The sequence below is a fragment of the Euprymna scolopes genome, chromosome 2 (assembly GCF_053919585.1).
Source record: "Euprymna scolopes isolate OS-2025 chromosome 2, ASM5391958v1, whole genome shotgun sequence".
NCBI classification, from domain to species: domain Eukaryota; kingdom Metazoa; phylum Mollusca; class Cephalopoda; order Sepiida; family Sepiolidae; genus Euprymna; species Euprymna scolopes.
The window spans coordinates 30,871,832-30,887,542 of record NC_136483.1 but is presented as its reverse complement, the minus strand read 5'-3'; the positions used below and the strand labels follow the sequence as shown (position 1 = coordinate 30,887,542).

General features: G+C 38.3%; 53 non-coding genes across 53 annotated transcripts in view; all 53 read right to left on the bottom strand.

The window, feature by feature from the left end:
• Positions 1-64: 64 nt before the first annotated feature.
• Trnap-ugg (transfer RNA proline (anticodon UGG)) lies at positions 65-136 on the bottom strand. The gene has a single exon. It is a non-coding gene; the product is annotated as a tRNA-Pro (tRNA).
• Positions 137-516: 380 nt separating this feature from the next.
• Positions 517-588, bottom strand: Trnap-ugg (transfer RNA proline (anticodon UGG)). The gene has a single exon. It is a non-coding gene; the product is annotated as a tRNA-Pro (tRNA).
• A 154-nt stretch (positions 589-742) lies between these two features.
• On the bottom strand, positions 743-814 carry Trnap-ugg (transfer RNA proline (anticodon UGG)). Its single transcript has one exon. It is a non-coding gene; the product is annotated as a tRNA-Pro (tRNA).
• A 154-nt stretch (positions 815-968) lies between these two features.
• Trnap-ugg (transfer RNA proline (anticodon UGG)) lies at positions 969-1,040 on the bottom strand. Its single transcript has one exon. It is a non-coding gene; the product is annotated as a tRNA-Pro (tRNA).
• Positions 1,041-1,647: 607 nt separating this feature from the next.
• Trnap-ugg (transfer RNA proline (anticodon UGG)) lies at positions 1,648-1,719 on the bottom strand. Its single transcript has one exon. It is a non-coding gene; the product is annotated as a tRNA-Pro (tRNA).
• Positions 1,720-1,873: 154 nt separating this feature from the next.
• On the bottom strand, positions 1,874-1,945 carry Trnap-ugg (transfer RNA proline (anticodon UGG)). The gene has a single exon. It is a non-coding gene; the product is annotated as a tRNA-Pro (tRNA).
• A 154-nt stretch (positions 1,946-2,099) lies between these two features.
• Positions 2,100-2,171, bottom strand: Trnap-ugg (transfer RNA proline (anticodon UGG)). The gene has a single exon. It is a non-coding gene; the product is annotated as a tRNA-Pro (tRNA).
• Positions 2,172-2,325: 154 nt separating this feature from the next.
• Trnap-ugg (transfer RNA proline (anticodon UGG)) lies at positions 2,326-2,397 on the bottom strand. Its single transcript has one exon. It is a non-coding gene; the product is annotated as a tRNA-Pro (tRNA).
• Positions 2,398-2,552: 155 nt separating this feature from the next.
• Trnap-ugg (transfer RNA proline (anticodon UGG)) lies at positions 2,553-2,624 on the bottom strand. Its single transcript has one exon. It is a non-coding gene; the product is annotated as a tRNA-Pro (tRNA).
• Positions 2,625-2,778: 154 nt separating this feature from the next.
• On the bottom strand, positions 2,779-2,850 carry Trnap-ugg (transfer RNA proline (anticodon UGG)). The gene has a single exon. It is a non-coding gene; the product is annotated as a tRNA-Pro (tRNA).
• Positions 2,851-3,004: 154 nt separating this feature from the next.
• On the bottom strand, positions 3,005-3,076 carry Trnap-ugg (transfer RNA proline (anticodon UGG)). Its single transcript has one exon. It is a non-coding gene; the product is annotated as a tRNA-Pro (tRNA).
• Positions 3,077-3,457: 381 nt separating this feature from the next.
• Positions 3,458-3,529, bottom strand: Trnap-ugg (transfer RNA proline (anticodon UGG)). Its single transcript has one exon. It is a non-coding gene; the product is annotated as a tRNA-Pro (tRNA).
• Positions 3,530-3,683: 154 nt separating this feature from the next.
• Positions 3,684-3,755, bottom strand: Trnap-ugg (transfer RNA proline (anticodon UGG)). Its single transcript has one exon. It is a non-coding gene; the product is annotated as a tRNA-Pro (tRNA).
• Positions 3,756-3,909: 154 nt separating this feature from the next.
• Positions 3,910-3,981, bottom strand: Trnap-ugg (transfer RNA proline (anticodon UGG)). Its single transcript has one exon. It is a non-coding gene; the product is annotated as a tRNA-Pro (tRNA).
• A 154-nt stretch (positions 3,982-4,135) lies between these two features.
• On the bottom strand, positions 4,136-4,207 carry Trnap-ugg (transfer RNA proline (anticodon UGG)). The gene has a single exon. It is a non-coding gene; the product is annotated as a tRNA-Pro (tRNA).
• Positions 4,208-4,360: 153 nt separating this feature from the next.
• Trnap-ugg (transfer RNA proline (anticodon UGG)) lies at positions 4,361-4,432 on the bottom strand. The gene has a single exon. It is a non-coding gene; the product is annotated as a tRNA-Pro (tRNA).
• Positions 4,433-4,585: 153 nt separating this feature from the next.
• Trnap-ugg (transfer RNA proline (anticodon UGG)) lies at positions 4,586-4,657 on the bottom strand. The gene has a single exon. It is a non-coding gene; the product is annotated as a tRNA-Pro (tRNA).
• Positions 4,658-4,811: 154 nt separating this feature from the next.
• On the bottom strand, positions 4,812-4,883 carry Trnap-ugg (transfer RNA proline (anticodon UGG)). The gene has a single exon. It is a non-coding gene; the product is annotated as a tRNA-Pro (tRNA).
• Positions 4,884-5,263: 380 nt separating this feature from the next.
• On the bottom strand, positions 5,264-5,335 carry Trnap-ugg (transfer RNA proline (anticodon UGG)). The gene has a single exon. It is a non-coding gene; the product is annotated as a tRNA-Pro (tRNA).
• A 154-nt stretch (positions 5,336-5,489) lies between these two features.
• Positions 5,490-5,561, bottom strand: Trnaq-uug (transfer RNA glutamine (anticodon UUG)). Its single transcript has one exon. It is a non-coding gene; the product is annotated as a tRNA-Gln (tRNA).
• A 154-nt stretch (positions 5,562-5,715) lies between these two features.
• Trnap-ugg (transfer RNA proline (anticodon UGG)) lies at positions 5,716-5,787 on the bottom strand. Its single transcript has one exon. It is a non-coding gene; the product is annotated as a tRNA-Pro (tRNA).
• A 153-nt stretch (positions 5,788-5,940) lies between these two features.
• Trnap-ugg (transfer RNA proline (anticodon UGG)) lies at positions 5,941-6,012 on the bottom strand. The gene has a single exon. It is a non-coding gene; the product is annotated as a tRNA-Pro (tRNA).
• A 154-nt stretch (positions 6,013-6,166) lies between these two features.
• On the bottom strand, positions 6,167-6,238 carry Trnap-ugg (transfer RNA proline (anticodon UGG)). The gene has a single exon. It is a non-coding gene; the product is annotated as a tRNA-Pro (tRNA).
• Positions 6,239-6,618: 380 nt separating this feature from the next.
• Trnap-ugg (transfer RNA proline (anticodon UGG)) lies at positions 6,619-6,690 on the bottom strand. Its single transcript has one exon. It is a non-coding gene; the product is annotated as a tRNA-Pro (tRNA).
• A 380-nt stretch (positions 6,691-7,070) lies between these two features.
• Positions 7,071-7,142, bottom strand: Trnap-ugg (transfer RNA proline (anticodon UGG)). Its single transcript has one exon. It is a non-coding gene; the product is annotated as a tRNA-Pro (tRNA).
• Positions 7,143-7,296: 154 nt separating this feature from the next.
• On the bottom strand, positions 7,297-7,368 carry Trnar-ucg (transfer RNA arginine (anticodon UCG)). Its single transcript has one exon. It is a non-coding gene; the product is annotated as a tRNA-Arg (tRNA).
• Positions 7,369-7,522: 154 nt separating this feature from the next.
• Trnap-ugg (transfer RNA proline (anticodon UGG)) lies at positions 7,523-7,594 on the bottom strand. The gene has a single exon. It is a non-coding gene; the product is annotated as a tRNA-Pro (tRNA).
• Positions 7,595-7,974: 380 nt separating this feature from the next.
• On the bottom strand, positions 7,975-8,046 carry Trnap-ugg (transfer RNA proline (anticodon UGG)). The gene has a single exon. It is a non-coding gene; the product is annotated as a tRNA-Pro (tRNA).
• Positions 8,047-8,200: 154 nt separating this feature from the next.
• On the bottom strand, positions 8,201-8,272 carry Trnap-ugg (transfer RNA proline (anticodon UGG)). Its single transcript has one exon. It is a non-coding gene; the product is annotated as a tRNA-Pro (tRNA).
• Positions 8,273-8,426: 154 nt separating this feature from the next.
• On the bottom strand, positions 8,427-8,498 carry Trnaq-uug (transfer RNA glutamine (anticodon UUG)). The gene has a single exon. It is a non-coding gene; the product is annotated as a tRNA-Gln (tRNA).
• A 154-nt stretch (positions 8,499-8,652) lies between these two features.
• Trnap-ugg (transfer RNA proline (anticodon UGG)) lies at positions 8,653-8,724 on the bottom strand. Its single transcript has one exon. It is a non-coding gene; the product is annotated as a tRNA-Pro (tRNA).
• A 154-nt stretch (positions 8,725-8,878) lies between these two features.
• On the bottom strand, positions 8,879-8,950 carry Trnap-ugg (transfer RNA proline (anticodon UGG)). The gene has a single exon. It is a non-coding gene; the product is annotated as a tRNA-Pro (tRNA).
• A 380-nt stretch (positions 8,951-9,330) lies between these two features.
• Trnap-ugg (transfer RNA proline (anticodon UGG)) lies at positions 9,331-9,402 on the bottom strand. Its single transcript has one exon. It is a non-coding gene; the product is annotated as a tRNA-Pro (tRNA).
• Positions 9,403-9,556: 154 nt separating this feature from the next.
• Trnap-ugg (transfer RNA proline (anticodon UGG)) lies at positions 9,557-9,628 on the bottom strand. The gene has a single exon. It is a non-coding gene; the product is annotated as a tRNA-Pro (tRNA).
• Positions 9,629-9,782: 154 nt separating this feature from the next.
• Positions 9,783-9,854, bottom strand: Trnap-ugg (transfer RNA proline (anticodon UGG)). Its single transcript has one exon. It is a non-coding gene; the product is annotated as a tRNA-Pro (tRNA).
• A 155-nt stretch (positions 9,855-10,009) lies between these two features.
• Positions 10,010-10,081, bottom strand: Trnap-ugg (transfer RNA proline (anticodon UGG)). Its single transcript has one exon. It is a non-coding gene; the product is annotated as a tRNA-Pro (tRNA).
• Positions 10,082-10,461: 380 nt separating this feature from the next.
• On the bottom strand, positions 10,462-10,533 carry Trnap-ugg (transfer RNA proline (anticodon UGG)). Its single transcript has one exon. It is a non-coding gene; the product is annotated as a tRNA-Pro (tRNA).
• A 605-nt stretch (positions 10,534-11,138) lies between these two features.
• Trnap-ugg (transfer RNA proline (anticodon UGG)) lies at positions 11,139-11,210 on the bottom strand. Its single transcript has one exon. It is a non-coding gene; the product is annotated as a tRNA-Pro (tRNA).
• Positions 11,211-11,364: 154 nt separating this feature from the next.
• On the bottom strand, positions 11,365-11,436 carry Trnap-ugg (transfer RNA proline (anticodon UGG)). Its single transcript has one exon. It is a non-coding gene; the product is annotated as a tRNA-Pro (tRNA).
• A 381-nt stretch (positions 11,437-11,817) lies between these two features.
• Trnap-ugg (transfer RNA proline (anticodon UGG)) lies at positions 11,818-11,889 on the bottom strand. The gene has a single exon. It is a non-coding gene; the product is annotated as a tRNA-Pro (tRNA).
• Positions 11,890-12,044: 155 nt separating this feature from the next.
• On the bottom strand, positions 12,045-12,116 carry Trnap-ugg (transfer RNA proline (anticodon UGG)). Its single transcript has one exon. It is a non-coding gene; the product is annotated as a tRNA-Pro (tRNA).
• A 155-nt stretch (positions 12,117-12,271) lies between these two features.
• On the bottom strand, positions 12,272-12,343 carry Trnap-ugg (transfer RNA proline (anticodon UGG)). The gene has a single exon. It is a non-coding gene; the product is annotated as a tRNA-Pro (tRNA).
• Positions 12,344-12,949: 606 nt separating this feature from the next.
• Positions 12,950-13,021, bottom strand: Trnap-ugg (transfer RNA proline (anticodon UGG)). The gene has a single exon. It is a non-coding gene; the product is annotated as a tRNA-Pro (tRNA).
• A 154-nt stretch (positions 13,022-13,175) lies between these two features.
• On the bottom strand, positions 13,176-13,247 carry Trnap-ugg (transfer RNA proline (anticodon UGG)). The gene has a single exon. It is a non-coding gene; the product is annotated as a tRNA-Pro (tRNA).
• Positions 13,248-13,401: 154 nt separating this feature from the next.
• On the bottom strand, positions 13,402-13,473 carry Trnap-ugg (transfer RNA proline (anticodon UGG)). The gene has a single exon. It is a non-coding gene; the product is annotated as a tRNA-Pro (tRNA).
• Positions 13,474-13,627: 154 nt separating this feature from the next.
• Positions 13,628-13,699, bottom strand: Trnap-ugg (transfer RNA proline (anticodon UGG)). The gene has a single exon. It is a non-coding gene; the product is annotated as a tRNA-Pro (tRNA).
• Positions 13,700-13,853: 154 nt separating this feature from the next.
• Positions 13,854-13,925, bottom strand: Trnap-ugg (transfer RNA proline (anticodon UGG)). Its single transcript has one exon. It is a non-coding gene; the product is annotated as a tRNA-Pro (tRNA).
• A 154-nt stretch (positions 13,926-14,079) lies between these two features.
• On the bottom strand, positions 14,080-14,151 carry Trnap-ugg (transfer RNA proline (anticodon UGG)). Its single transcript has one exon. It is a non-coding gene; the product is annotated as a tRNA-Pro (tRNA).
• A 380-nt stretch (positions 14,152-14,531) lies between these two features.
• Trnap-ugg (transfer RNA proline (anticodon UGG)) lies at positions 14,532-14,603 on the bottom strand. The gene has a single exon. It is a non-coding gene; the product is annotated as a tRNA-Pro (tRNA).
• Positions 14,604-14,757: 154 nt separating this feature from the next.
• Positions 14,758-14,829, bottom strand: Trnap-ugg (transfer RNA proline (anticodon UGG)). Its single transcript has one exon. It is a non-coding gene; the product is annotated as a tRNA-Pro (tRNA).
• Positions 14,830-15,210: 381 nt separating this feature from the next.
• On the bottom strand, positions 15,211-15,282 carry Trnap-ugg (transfer RNA proline (anticodon UGG)). Its single transcript has one exon. It is a non-coding gene; the product is annotated as a tRNA-Pro (tRNA).
• Positions 15,283-15,436: 154 nt separating this feature from the next.
• On the bottom strand, positions 15,437-15,508 carry Trnap-ugg (transfer RNA proline (anticodon UGG)). Its single transcript has one exon. It is a non-coding gene; the product is annotated as a tRNA-Pro (tRNA).
• A 154-nt stretch (positions 15,509-15,662) lies between these two features.
• Trnap-ugg (transfer RNA proline (anticodon UGG)) overlaps positions 15,663-15,711 on the bottom strand; it is a 72-nt gene continuing 23 nt past the window's right edge. Inside the window, exon 1 of the tRNA in view lies at positions 15,663-15,711. This exon is cut by the window's right edge and continues 23 nt beyond it. This is a non-coding gene — a tRNA (tRNA-Pro).

Genomic DNA, 15,711 nt, shown 5'->3' with positions numbered 1-15,711 from the left:
CTTTATAAATATCATCAAAAAGTATGGGGTTTGCTACGATCATAACAAAAACAGTTAAGACATCGGGCTCGTCCGGGATTTGAACCCGGGACTTCTCGCACCCAAAGCGAGAATCATACCCCTAGACCAACAAGCCAGACACAATAGTTACTTCATAGCACAGATTGTTAATATACAGTGAAGTAAGTCCATTTAATTCATGTAAAACAAGTCAATTAACAAAGTTTCTTTATAAATATCATCAAAAAGTATGGGGTTGGCCACGATCACTATGAAAAATGTAAGACATCGGGCTCGTCCGGGATTTGAACCTGGGACCTCTCGAACCCAAAGCGAGAATCATACCCCTAGACAAACGAGACACACACAATAGTTACTTCATAGCACAGATTGTTAATATACAGTGAAGTAAGTCCATTTAATTCATGTAAAACAAGTCAATTAACAAAGTTTCTTTATAAATATCATCAAAAAGTATGGGGTTTGCTACGATCATAATGAAAAATGTAAGACATCGGGCTCGTGCGGGATTTGAACCCGGTACCTCTCGCACCCAAAGCGAGAATCATACCCCTAGACCAACGAGCCACACACAATAGTTACTTCATAGCACAGATTGCTAATATCCAGTGGACTAAGTCCATTTAATTCATGTAAAACAAGTCAATTAACAAAGTTTCTTTATAAATATCATCAAAAAGTATGGGGTTTGCTACGATCATAATGATAAATGTAAGACATCGGGCTCGTCCGGGATTTGAACCCGGGACCTCTCGCACCCAAAGCGAGAATCATACCCCTAGACCAACGAGCCACACACAATAGTTACTTCATAGCACAGATTGTTAATATACAGTGAAGTAAGTCCATTTAATTCATGTAAAACAAGTCAATTAACAAAGTTTCTTTATAAATATCATCAAAAAGTATGGGGTTTGCTACGATCATAATGAAAAATGTAAGACATCGGGCTCGTCCGGGATTTGAACCCGGGACCTCTCGCACCCAAAGCGAGAATCATACCCCTAGACCAACGAGCCAGACACAATACTTACTTCATAGCACAGATTGTTAATATACAGTGAAGTAAGTCCATTTAATTCATGTAAAACAAGTCAATTAACACAGTCTCTTTATAAATATCATCAAAAAGTATGGGGTTTGCTACGATCATAATGAAAAATGTAAGACATCGGGCTCGCCCGGGATTTGAACCCGGGACCTCTCGCACCCAAAGCGAGAATCATACCCCTGGACCAAAGAGCCAGGCACAATACTTACTTCATAGCACAGATTGTTAATATACAGTGAAGTAAGTCCATTTAATTCATGTAAAACAAGTACATTAACAAAGTCTCTTTACAAATATCATCAAAAAGTATGGAGTTTGCTACGATCATAATGCAAAATGTAAGACATCGGGCTCGTCCGGGATTTTAACACGGGACTTCTCGCACCCAAAGCGAGAATCATACCCCTAGACCAACGAGCCAGACATTATAGTCACTTTATAGCACAGATTTTTAATATACAGTGAAGTAAGTCCATTTAATTCATGTAAAACAAGTCATTGAACAAAGTTTCTTTATAAATATCATCAAAAAGTATGGGGTTTGTCTACGATCATAATGAAAAATGTAAGACATCGGGCTCGTCCGGGATTTGAACCCGGGACCTCTCGCACCCAAAGCGAGAATCATACCCCTAGACCAACGAGCCAGACACAATAGTCACTTTAGTGCACAGATTTTTAATATACAGTGAAGTAAGTCCATTTAATTCATGTAAAACAAGTCAATTAACAAAGTTTCTTTATAAATATCATCAAAAAGTATGGGGTTTGCTACGATCATAATGAAAAATGTAAGACATCGGGCTCGTCCGGGAATTTAACCCGGGACCTCTCGCACCCAAAGCGAGAATCATACCCCTAGACCAACGAGCCAGACACAATAGTCACTTTAGTGCACAGATTTTTAATATACAGTGAAGTAAGTCCATTTAATTCATGTAAAACAAGTCAATTAACAAAGTTTCTTTATAAATATCATCAAAAAGTATGGGGTTTGCTACGATCATAATGAAAAATGTAAGACATCGGGCTCGTCCGGGATTTGAACCCGGGAACTCTCGCACCCAAAGCGAGAATCATACCCCTAGACCAACGAGCCAGACACAATACTTCCTTCATAGCACAGATCGTTAATATACAGTGAAGTAAGTCCATTTAATTCATGTAAAACAAGTCATTGAACAAAGTTTCTTTATAAATATCATCAAAAAGTATGGGGTTTGCTACGATCATAATGAAAAATGTAAGACATCGGGCTCGTCCGGGAATTTAACCCGGGACCTCTCGCACCCAAAGCGAGAATCATACCCCTAGACCAACGAGCCAGACACAATAGTCACTTTATAGCACAGATTTTTAATATACAGTGAAGTAAGTCCATTTAATTCATGTAAAACAAGTCAATTAACAAAGTCTCTTTATAAATATCATCAAAAAGTATGGGGTTTGCTACGATCATAACAAAAAAATTTTAGACATCGGGCTCCTCCGGGATTTGAACCCGGGACTTCTCGCACCCAAAGCGAGAATCATACCTCTAGACCAACGAGCCAGAGACAATAGTTACTTCATAGCACAGATTGTTAATATACAGTGAAGTAAGTCCATTTAATTCATGTAAAACAAGTCAATTAACACAGTTTCTTTATTAATATCATCAAAAAGTATGGGGTTGGCCACGATCATAATGAAAAATGTAAGACATCGGGCTCGTCCGGGATTTGAACCCGGGACCTCTCGCACCCAAAGCGAGAATCATACACCTAGACCAACGAGCCAGACACAATACTTACTTCATAGCACAGATTTTTAATATACAGTGAAGTAAGTCCATTTAATTCATGTAAAACAAGTCAATTAAGAAATTCTTTTTATAAATATCATCAAAAAGTATGGGGTTTGCTACGATCATAATAAAAAATGTAAGACATTAGGCTCGTCCGGGATTTGAACCCGGGACCTCTCGCACCCAAAGCGAGAATCATACCCCTAGACCAACGAGGCAGAAACAATACTTACTTCATAGCACAGATTGTTAATATACAGTGAAGTAAGTCCATTTAATTCATGTAAAACAAGTCATTGAACAAAGTTTCTTTATAAATATCATCAAAAAGTATAGGGTTTGCTACGATCATAATGAAAAATGTAAGACATCGGGCTCGTCCGGGATTTGAACACGAGACCTCTCGCACCCAAAGCGAGAATCATACCCCTAGACCAAGTAGCCAGACACAATACTTCCTTCATAGCACAGATTGTTAATATACAGTGAAATAAGTCCATTTAATTCATGTAAAACAAGTCATTGAACAAAGTTTCTTTATAAATATCATCAAAAAGTATGGGGTTTGTCTACGATAATAATGAAAAATGTAAGACATCGGGCTCGTCCGGGATTTGAACCCGGGACCTCTCGCACCCAAAGCGAGAATCATACCCCTAGACCAACGAGCCACACACAATAGTTACTTCATAGCACAGATTGTTAATATACACTGAAGTAAGTCCATTTAATTCATGTAAAACAAGTCAATTAACAAAGTTTCTTTATAAATATCATCAAAAAGTATGGGGTTTGCTACGATCATAATGAAAAATGTAAGACATCGGGCTCGTCCGGGATTTGAACCCGGGACCTCTCGCACCCAAAGCGAGAATCATACCCCTAGACCAACGAGCCAGACACAATAGTAACTTTAGTGCACAGATTTTTAATATACAGTGAAGTAAGTCCATTTAATTCATGTAAAACAAGTCAATTAACAAAGTTTCTTTATAAATATCATCAAAAAGTATGGGGTTTGCTACGATCATAATGAAAAATGTAAGACATCGGGCTCGTCCGGGATTTGAACCCGGGAACTCTCGCACCCAAAGCGAGAATCATACCCCTAGACCAACGAGCCAGACACAATACTTCCTTCATAGCACAGATCGTTAATATACAGTGAAGTAAGTCCATTTAATTCATGTAAAACAAGTCATTGAACAAAGTTTCTTTATAAATATCATCAAAAAGTATGGGGTTTGCTACGATCATAATGAAAAATGTAAGACATCGGGCTCGTCCGGGAATTTAACCCGGGACCTCTCGCACCCAAAGCGAGAATCATACCCCTAGACCAACGAGCCAGACACAATAGTCACTTTATAGCACAGATTTTTAATATACAGTGAAGTAAGTCCATTTAATTCATGTAAAACAAGTCAATTAACAAAGTCTCTTTATAAATATCATCAAACAGTATGGGGTTTGCTACGATCATAACAAAATTTTTAGACATCGGGCTCCTCCGGGATTTGAACCCGGGACTTCTCGCACCCAAAGCGAGAATCATACCCCTAGACCAACGAGCCAGACACAATAGTTACTTCATAGCACAGATTGTTAATATACAGTGAAGTAAGTCCATTTAATTTTGTAAAACAAGTCAATTAACAAAGTTTCTTTATTAATATCATCAAAAAGTATGGGGTTGGCCACGATCATAATGAAAAATGTAAGACATCGGGCTCGTCCGGGATTTGAACCCGGGACCTCTCGCACCCAAAGCGAGAATCATACACCTAGACCAACGAGCCAGACACAATACTTACTTCATAGCACAGATTGTTAATATACAGTGAAGTAAGTCCATTTAATTCATGTAAAACAAGTCAATTAAGAAATTCTCTTTATAAATATCATCAAAAAGTATGGGGTTTGCTACGATCATAATAAAAAATGTAAGACATTAGGCTCGTCCGGGATTTGAACCCGGGACCTCTCGCACCCAAAGCGAGAATCATACCCCTAGACCAACGAGGCAGAAACAATACTTACTTCATAGCACAGATTGTTAATATACAGTGAAGTAAGTCCATTTAATTCATGTAAAACAAGTCATTGAACAAAGTTTCTTTATAAATATCATCAAAAAGTATAGGGTTTGCTACGATCATAATGAAAAATGTAAGACATCGGGCTCGTCCGGGATTTGAACACGGGACCTCTCGCACCCAAAGCGAGAATCATACCCCTAGACCAAGTAGCCGGACACAATACTTCCTTCATAGCACAGATTGTTAATATACAGTGAAGTAAGTCCATTTAATTCATGTAAAACAAGTCAATTAACAAAGTCTCTTTATAAATATCATCAAAAAGTATGGGGTTTGCTACGATCATAATGAAAAATGTTAGACATCGGGCTCGTCCGGGATTTGAACCCGGGACCTCTCGCACCCAAAGCGAGAATCATACACCTAGACCAACGAGCCAGACACAATACTTACTTCATAGCACAGATTGTTAATATACAGTGAAGTAAGTCCATTTAATTCATGTAAAACAAGTCATTGAACAAAGTTTCTTTATAAATATCATCAAAAAGTATAGGGTTTGCTACGATCATAATGAAAAATGTAAGACATCGGGCTCGTCCGGGATTTGAACCCGGGAACTCTCGCACCAAAAGCGAGAATCATACCCCTAGACCAACGAGCCAGACACAATACTTACTTCATAGCACAGATTGTTAATATACAGTGAAGTAAGTCCATTTAATTCATGTAAAACAAGTCAATTAACAAAGTTTCTTTATAAATATCATCAAAAAGTATGGGGTTTGCTACGATCATAATGAAAAATGTAAGACATCGGGCTCGTCCGGGATTTGAACACGGGACCTCTCGCACCCAAAGCGAGAATCATACCCCTAGACCAACGAGCCAGACACAATAGTTACTTCATAGCACAGATTGTTAATATACAGTGAAGTAAGTCCATTTAATTCATGTAAAACAAGTCAATTAACAAAGTTTCTTTATAAATATCATCAAAATTATGGGGTTTGCTACGATCATAATGAAAAATGTAAGACATCGGGCTCGTCCGGGATTTGAACACGGGACCTCTCGCACCCAAAGCGAGAATCATACCCCTAGACCAACGAGCCAGACACAATACTTACTTCATAGCACAGATTGTTAATATACAGTGAAGTAAGTCCATTTAATTCATGTAAAACAAGTCAATTAACAAAGTCTCTTTATAAATATCATCAAAAAGTATGGGGTTTGCTACGATCATAATGAAAAATGTAAGACATCGGGCTCGTCCGGGATTTGAACCCGGGACTTCTCGCACCCAAAGCGAGAATCATACCCCTAGACCAACGAGCCAGACACAATACTTACTTCATAGCACAGATTGTTAATATACAGTGAAGTAAGTCCATTTAATTCATGTAAAACAAGTCAATTAACAAAGTCTCTTTATAAATATCATCAAAAAGTATGGGGTTTGCTACGATCATAATGCAAAATGTAAGACATCGGGCTCGTCCGGGAATTTAAACCGGGACCTCTCGCACCCAAAGCGAGAATCATACACCTAGACCAACGAGCCAGACACAATGGTTACTTCATAGCACAGATTGTTAATATACAGTGAAGTAAGTCCATTTAATTCATGTAAAACAAGTCAATTAACAAAGTCTCTTTATAAATATCATCAAAAAGTATGGGGTTTGCTACGATCATAATGAAAAATGTAAGACATCGGGCTCGTCCGGGATTTGAACCCGGGACCTCTCGCACCCAAAGCGAGAATCATACCCCTAGACCAACGAGCCAGACACAATGGTTACTTCATAGCACAGATTTTTAATATACAGTGAGGTAAGTCCATTTAATTCATGTAAAACAAGTCATTGAACAAAGATTCTTTATAAATATCATCAAAAAGTATGGGGTTTGCTACGATCATAATGAAAAATGCAAGACATCGGGCTCATCTGGGAATTTAACCCGGGACCTTACGCACCCAAAGCGAGAATCATACCCCTAGACCAACGAGCCACACACAATAGTTACTTCATAGCACAGATTGTTAACATACAGTTAAGTAAGTCCATTTAATTCATGTAAAAAAAGTCAATTAACTAAGTTTCTTTATAAATATCATCAAAAAGTATGGGGTTTGCTACGATCATAATGAAAAATGTAAGACATCGGGCTCGTCCGGGATTTGAACCCGGGACCTCTCGCACCCAAAGCGAGAATCATACCCCTAGACCAACGAGCCAGACTCAATACTTACTTCATAGCACAGATTGTTAATATACAGTGAAGTAAGTCCATTTAATTCATGTAAAACAAGTCAATTAACAAAGTTTCTTTATTAATATCATCAAAAAGTATGGGGTTGGCCACGATCATAATGAAAAATGTAAGACATCGGGCTCGTCCGGGATTTGAACCCGGGACCTCTCGCACCGAAAGCGAGAATCATACACCTAGACCAACGAGCCAGACACAATACTTACTTCATAGCACAGATTGTTAATATACAGTGAAGTAAGTCCATTTAATTCATGTAAAACAAGTCAATTAAGAAATTCTCTTTATAAATATCATCAAAAAGTATGGGGTTTGCTACGATCATAATAAAAAATGTAAGACATTAGGCTCGTCCGGGATTTGAACCCGGGACCTCTCGCACCCAAAGCGAGAATCATACCCCTAGACCAACGAGGCAGAAACAATACTTACTTCATAGCACAGATTGTTAATATACAGTGAAGTAAGTCCATTTAATTCATGTAAAACAAGTCATTGAACAAAGTTTCTTTATAAATATCATCAAAAAGTATAGGGTTTGCTACGATCATAATGAAAAATGTAAGACATCGGGCTCGTCCGGGATTTGAACACGGGACCTCTCGCACCCAAAGCGAGAATCATACCCCTAGACCAAGTAGCCAGACACAATACTTCCTTCATAGCACAGATTGTTAATATACAGTGAAGTAAGTCCATTTAATTCATGTAAAACAAGTACATTAACAAAGTTTCTGTATAAATATCATCAAAAAGTATGGGGTTTGCTACGATCATAATGAAAAATGTAAGACATCGGGCTCGTCCGGGATTTGAACCCGGGACCTCTCGCACCCAAAGCGAGAATCATACCCCTAGACCAACGAGCCAGACACAATAGTTACTTCATAGCACAGATTGTTAATATACAGTGAAGTAAGTCCATTTAATTCATGTAAAACAAGTCAATTAACAAAGTTTCTTTATAAATATCATCACAAAGTATAGGGTTTGCTACGATCATAATGAAAAATGTTAGACATCGGGCTCGTCCGGGATTTGAACCCGGGACCTCTCGCACCCAAAGCGAGAATCATACACCTAGACCAACGAGCCAGACACAATACTTACTTCATAGCACAGATTGTTAATATACAGTGAAGTAAGTCCATTTAATTCATGTAAAACAAGTCATTGAACAAAGTTTCTTTATAAATATCATCAAAAAGTATAGGGTTTGCTACGATCATAATGAAAAATGTAAGACATCGGGCTCGTCCGGGATTTGAACCCGGGAACTCTCGCACCAAAAGCGAGAATCATACCCCTAGACCAACGAGCCAGACACAATAGTTACTTCATAGCACAGATTGTTAATATACAGTGAAGTAAGTCCATTTAATTCATGTAAAACAAGTCAATTAACAAAGTTTCTTTATAAATATCATCAAAAAGTATGGGGTTTGCTACGATCATAATGAAAAATGTAAGACATCGGGCTCGTCCGGGATTTGAACACGGGACCTCTCGCACCCAAAGCGAGAATCATACCCCTAGACCAACGAGCCAGACACAATACTTACTTCATAGCACAGATAGTTAATATACAGTGAAGTAAGTCCATTTAATTCATGTAAAACAAGTCAATTAACAAAGTCTCTTTATAAATATCATCAAAAAGTGTGGGGTTTGCTACGATCATAATGAAAAATGTAAGACATCGGGCTCGTCCGGGATTTGAACCCGGGACTTCTCGCACCCAAAGCGAGAATCATACCCCTAGACCAACGAGCCAGACACAATACTTACTTCATAGCACAGATTGTTAATATACAGTGAAGTAAGTCCATTTAATTCATGTAAAACAAGTCAATTAACAAAGTCTCTTTATAAATATCATCAAAAAGTATGGGGTTTGCTACGATCATAATGCAAAATGTAAGACATCGGGCTCGTCCCGGAATTTAAACCGGGACCTCTCGCACCCAAAGCGAGAATCATACACCTAGACCAACGAGCCAGACACAATGGTTACTTCATAGCACAGATTGTTAATATACAGTGAAGTAAGTCCATTTAATTCATGTAAAACAAGTCAATTAACAAAGTCTCTTTATAAATATCATCAAAAAGTATGGGGTTTGCTACGATCATAATGAAAAATGTAAGACATCGGGCTCGTCCGGGATTTGAACCCGGGACCTCTCGCACCCAAAGCGAGAATCATACCCCTAGACCAACGAGCCAGACACAATGGTTACTTCATAGCACAGATTTTTAATATACAGTGAGGTAAGTCCATTTAATTCATGTAAAACAAGTCATTGAACAAAGATTCTTTATAAATATCATCAAAAAGTATGGGGTTTGCTACGATCATAATGAAAAATGCAAGACATCGGGCTCATCTGGGAATTTAACCCGGGACCTCTCGCACCCAAAGCGAGAATCATACCCCTAGACCAACGAGCCACACACAATAGTTACTTCATAGCACAGATTGTTAACATACAGTTAAGTAAGTCCATTTAATTCATGTAAAACAAGTCAATTAACAAAGTTTCTTTATAAATATCATCAAAAAGTATAGGGTTTGCTACGATCATAATGAAAAATGTAAGACATCGGGCTCGTCCGGGATTTGAACCCGGGACCTCTCGCACCCAAAGCGAGAATCATACCCCTAGACCAACGAGCCAGACACAATACTTACTTCATAGCATAGATTGTTAATATACAGTGAAGTAAGTCCATTTAATTCATGTAAAACAAGTCAATTAACAAAGTTTCTTTATAAATATCATCAAAAAGTATGGGGTTTGTCTACGATCATAATGAAAAATGTAAGACATCGGGCTCGTCCGGGATTTGAACCCGGGAACTCTCGCACCCAAAGCGAGAATCATACTCCTAGACCAACGAGCCAGACACAATACTTACTTCATAGCACAGATTGTTAATATACAGTGAAGTAAGTCCATTTAATTCATGTAAAACAAGTCAATTAACAAAGTCTCTTTATAAATATCATCAAAAAGTATGGGGTTTGCTACGATCATAATGAAAAATGTAAGACATCGGTCTCGCACGGGATTTGAACCCGGGACCTCTCGCACCCAAAGCGAGAATCATACCCCCAGACCAAAGAGCCAGACACAATACTTACTTCATAGCACAGATTGTTAATATACAGTGAAGTAAGTCCATTTAATTCATGTAAAACAAGTCAATTAACAAAGTCTCTTTACAAATATCATCAAAAAGTATGGGGTTTGCTACGATCATAATGAAAAATGTAAGACATCGGGCTCGTCCGGGATTTGAACCCGGGACCTCTCGCACCCAAAGCGAGAATCATACACCTAGACCAACGAGCCAGACACAGTACTTACTTCATAGCACAGATTGTTAATATACAGTGAAGTAAGTCCATTTAATTCATGTAAAACAAGTCAATTAACAAAGTTTCTTTATAAATATCATCAAAAAGTATGGGGTTTGCTACGATCATAATGAAAAATTTTAGACTTCGGCTCGTCCGGGATTTGACCCCGGGACCTCTCGCACTCAAAGGGAGAATCATACCCCTAGACCAACGAGCCAGACACAATACTTACTTCATAGCACAGATTTTTAATATACAGTGAAGTAAGTCCATTTAATTCATGTAAAACAGGTCATTGAACAAAGTTTCTTTATAAATATCATCAAAAAGTATGGGGGTTGTCTATGATCATAATGAAAAATGTAAGACATCGGGCTCGTCCGGGATTTGAACCCGGGACCTCTCGCACCAAAACGAGAATCATACCCCTAGATCAACGAGCCAGACACAATAGTTACTTCATAGCACAGATTGTTAACATACAGTGAAGTAAGTCCATTTAATTCATGTAAAACAAGTCAATTAACAAAGTTTCTTTATAAATATCATCAAAAAGTATGCGGTTTGCTACGATCATAATGAAAAATCTAAGACATCGGGCTCGTCCGGGATGTGAACCCGGGACCTCTCGCACCCAAAGCGAGAATCATACCCCTAGACCAACGAGCCAGACACAATACTTACTTCATAGCACAGATTGTTAATATACAGTGAAGTAAGTCGATTTAATTCATGTAAAACAAGTCAATTAACAAAGTTTCTTTATAAATATCATCAAAAAGTATGGGGTTTGCTACGATCATAATGAAAAATGTAAGACATCGGGCTCGTCCGGGATTTGAACCCGAGACCTCTCGCACCCAAAGCGAGAATCATACCCCTCGACCAACGAGCCAGACACAATACTTACTTCATAGCACAGATTGTTAATATACAGTGAAGTAAGTCCATTTAATTCATGTAAAACAAGTCAATTAACAAAGTCTCTTTATACATATCATCAAAAAGTATGGGGTTTGCTACGATCATAATGAAAAATGTAAGACATCGGGCTCGCCCGGGATTTGAACCCGGGACCTCTCGCACCCAAAGCGAGAATCATACCCCTAGACCAAAGAGCCAGACACAATACTTACTTCATAGCACAGATTTTTAATATACAGTGAAGTAAGTCCATTTAATTCATGTAAAACAAGTCATTGAACAAAGTTTCTTTATAAATATCATAAAAAAGTATGGGGTTTGTCTACGATCATAATGAAAAATGTAAGACATCGGGCTCGTCCGGGATTTGAACCCGGGACTTCTCGCACCCAAAGCGAGAATCATACCCCTAGACCAACGAGCCAGACACAATAGTCACTTTATAGCACAGATTTTTAATATACAGTGAAGTATGTCCATTTAATTCATGTAAAACAAGTCATTGAACAAAGTTTCTTTATAAATATCATCAAAAAGTATGGGGTTTGTCTACGATCATAATGAAAAATGTAAGACATCGGGCTCGTCCGGGATTTGAACCCGGGACCTCTCGCACCCAAAGCGAGAATCATACCCCTAGACCAACGAGCAAGACACAATAGTCACTTTATAGCACAGATTTTTAATATACAGTGAAGTAAGTCCATTTAATTCATGTAAAACAAGTCATTGAACAAAGTTTCTTTATAAATATCATCAAAAAGTATGGGGTTTGTCTACGATCATAATGAAAAATGTAAGACATCGGGCTCGTCCGGGATTTGAACCCGGGACCTCTCGCACCCAAAGCGAGAATCATACCCCTAGACCAACGAGCCAGACACAATGGTCACTTTATAGCACAGATTTTTAATATACAGTGAAGTAAGTCCATTTAATTCATGTAAAACAAGTCATTGAACAAAGTTTCTTTATAAATATCATCAAAAAGTATGGGGTTTGCTACGATCATAATGAAAAATGTAAGACATCGGGCTCGTCCGGGATTTGAACCCGGGACCTCTCCTACCAAAAGCGAGTATCATACCCCTAGACCAACGTGCCAGACACAATAGTTACTTCATAGCACAGATTTTTAATATACAGTGAAGTAAGTCCATTTAATTCATGTAAAACAAGTCATTGAACAAAGTTTCTTTATAAATATCATCAAAAAGTATGGGGTTGGCTACGATCATAATGAAAAATGTAACACATCGGGCTCGTCCGGGAATTTAACCCGGCACCTCTCGCCCTCAAAGCGAGAATCATACCCCTAGACCAACGAGCCAGACAGAATAGTTACTTCATAGCACAGATTGTTAATATACAGTGAAGTAAGTCCATTTAATTCATGTAAAACAAGTCAACTAACAAAGTTTCTTTATAAATATCATCAAAAAGTATGGGGTTTGCTACGATCATAATGAAAAATGTAAGACATCGGGCTCGTCCGGGATTTGAACCCGGGACCTCTCGCACCCAAAGCGAGAATCATACCCCTAGACCAACGAGCCACACACAATAGTTACTTCATAGCACAGATTGTTAATATACAGTGAAGTAAGTCCATTTAATTCATGTAAAACAAGTCAATTAACAAAGTTTCTTTATAAATATCATCAAAAAGTATGGGGTTTGCTACGATCATAATGAAAAATGTAAGACATCGGGCTCGTCCGGGATTTGAACACGGGACCTCTCGCACCCAAAGCGAGAATCATACCCCTAGACCAACGAGCCAGACACAATAGTTACTTCATAGCACAGATTGTTAATATACAGTGAAGTAAGTCCATTTAATTCATGTAAAACAAGTCAATTAACAAAGTTTCTTTATAAATATCATCAAAAAGTATGGGGTTTGCTACGATCATAATGAAAAATGTAAGACATCGGGCTCGTCCGGGATTTGAACCCGGGACCTCTCGCACCCAAAGCGAGAATCATACCCCTAGACCAACGAGCCACACACAATAGTTACTTAATAGCACAGATTGTTAATATACAGTGAAGTAAGTCCATTTAATTCATGTAAAGCAAGTCATTGAACAAAGTTTCTTTATAAATATCATCCAAAAGTGTGGGGTTTGCTACGATCATAATGAAAAATGTAAGACATCAGGCTCGTCCGGGATTTGAACACGGGACCTCTCGCACCCAAAGCGAGAATCATACCCCTAGACCAACGAGCCAGACACAATACTTACTTCATAGCACAGATTGTTAATATACAGTGAAGTAAGTCCATTTAATTCATGTAAAACAAGTCAATTAACAAAGTTTCTTTATAAATATCATCAAAAAGTATGGGGTTTGCTACGATCATAATGAAAAATGTAAGACATCGGGCTCGTCCGGGATTTGAACACGGGACCTCTCGCACCCAAAGCGAGAATCATACCCCTAGACCAACGAGCCAGACACAATACTTACTTCATAGCACAGATTGTTAATATACAGTGAAGTAAGTCCATTTAATTCATGTAAAACAAGTCAATTAACAAAGTCTCTTTATAAATATCATCAAAAAGTATGGGGTTTGCTACGATCATAATGAAAAATGTAAGACATCGGGCTCGTCCAGGATTTGAACCCGGGACTTCTCGCACCCAAAGCGAGAATCATACCCCTAGACCAACGAGCCAGACACAATAGTTACTTCATAGCACAGATTGTTAATATACAGTGAAGTAAGTCCATTTAATTCATGTAAAACAAGTCAATTAACAAAGTCTCTTTATAAATATCATCAAAAAGTATGGGGTTTGCTACGATCATAATGCAAAATGTAAGACATCGGGCTCGTCCGGGAATTTAAACCGGGACCTCTCGCACCCAAAGCGAGAATCATACACCTAGACCAACGAGCCAGACACAATGGTTACTTCATAGCACAGATTTTTAATATACAGTGAGGTAAGTCCATTTAATTCATGTAAAACAAGTCATTGAACAAAGATTCTTTATAAATATCATCAAAAAGTATGGGGTTTGCTACGATCATAATGAAAAATGCAAGACATCGGGCTCATCTGGGAATTTAACCCGGGACCTCTCGCACCCAAAGCGAGAATCATACCCCTAGACCAACGAGCCAGACACAATAGTTACTTCATAGCACAGATTGTTAACATACAGTTAAGTAAGTCCATTTAATTCATGTAAAACAAGTCAATTAACAAAGTTTCTTTATAAATATCATCAAAAAGTATAGGGTTTGCTACGATCATAATGAAAAATGTAAGACATCGGGCTCGTCCGGGATTTGAACCCGGGAACTCTCGCACCCAAAGCGAGAATCATACCCCTAGACCAACGAGCCAGACACAATACTTACTTCATAGCACAGATTGTTAATATACAGTGAAGTAAGTCCATTTAATTCATGTAAAACAAGTCAATTAACAAAGTTTCTTTATAAATATCATCAAAAAGTATGGGGTTTTCTACGATCATAATGAAAAATGTAAGACATCGGGCTCGTGCGGGATTTGAACCCGGGACTTCTCGCACCCAAAGCGAAGATCATACACCTTGACCAACGAGCCAGACACAATACTTACTTCATAGCACAGATTGTTAATATACAGTGAAGTAAGTCAATTTAATTCATGTAAAACAAGTCATTGAACAAAGTATCTTTATAAATATCATCAAAAAGTATGGGGTTTGTCTACGATCATAATGAAAAATGTAAGACATCGGGCTCGTCCGGGATTTGAACCCGGGACCTCTCGCACCCAAAGCGAGAATCATACCCCTAGACCAACGAGCCAGACACAATAGTCACTTTAGTGCACAGATTTTTTATATACAGTGAAGTAAGTCCATTTAATTCATGTAAAACAAGTCATTGAACAAAGTTTCTTTATAAATATCATCAAAAAGTATGGGGTTTGCTACGATCATAATGAAAAATGTAAGACATCGGGCTCGTCCGGGATTTGAACCCGGGACCTCTCGCACCCAAAGCGAGAATCATACCCCTAGACCAACGAGCCACACACAATAGTTACTTCATAGCACAGATTGTTAATATACAGTGAAGTAAGTCCATTTAATTCATGTAAAACAAGTCAATTAACAAAGTTTCTTTATAAATATCATCAAAAAGTATGGGGTTTGCTACGATCATAATGAAAAATGTAAGACATCGGGCTCGTCCGGGATTTGAACCCGGGACCTCTCGCACCCAAAGCGAGAA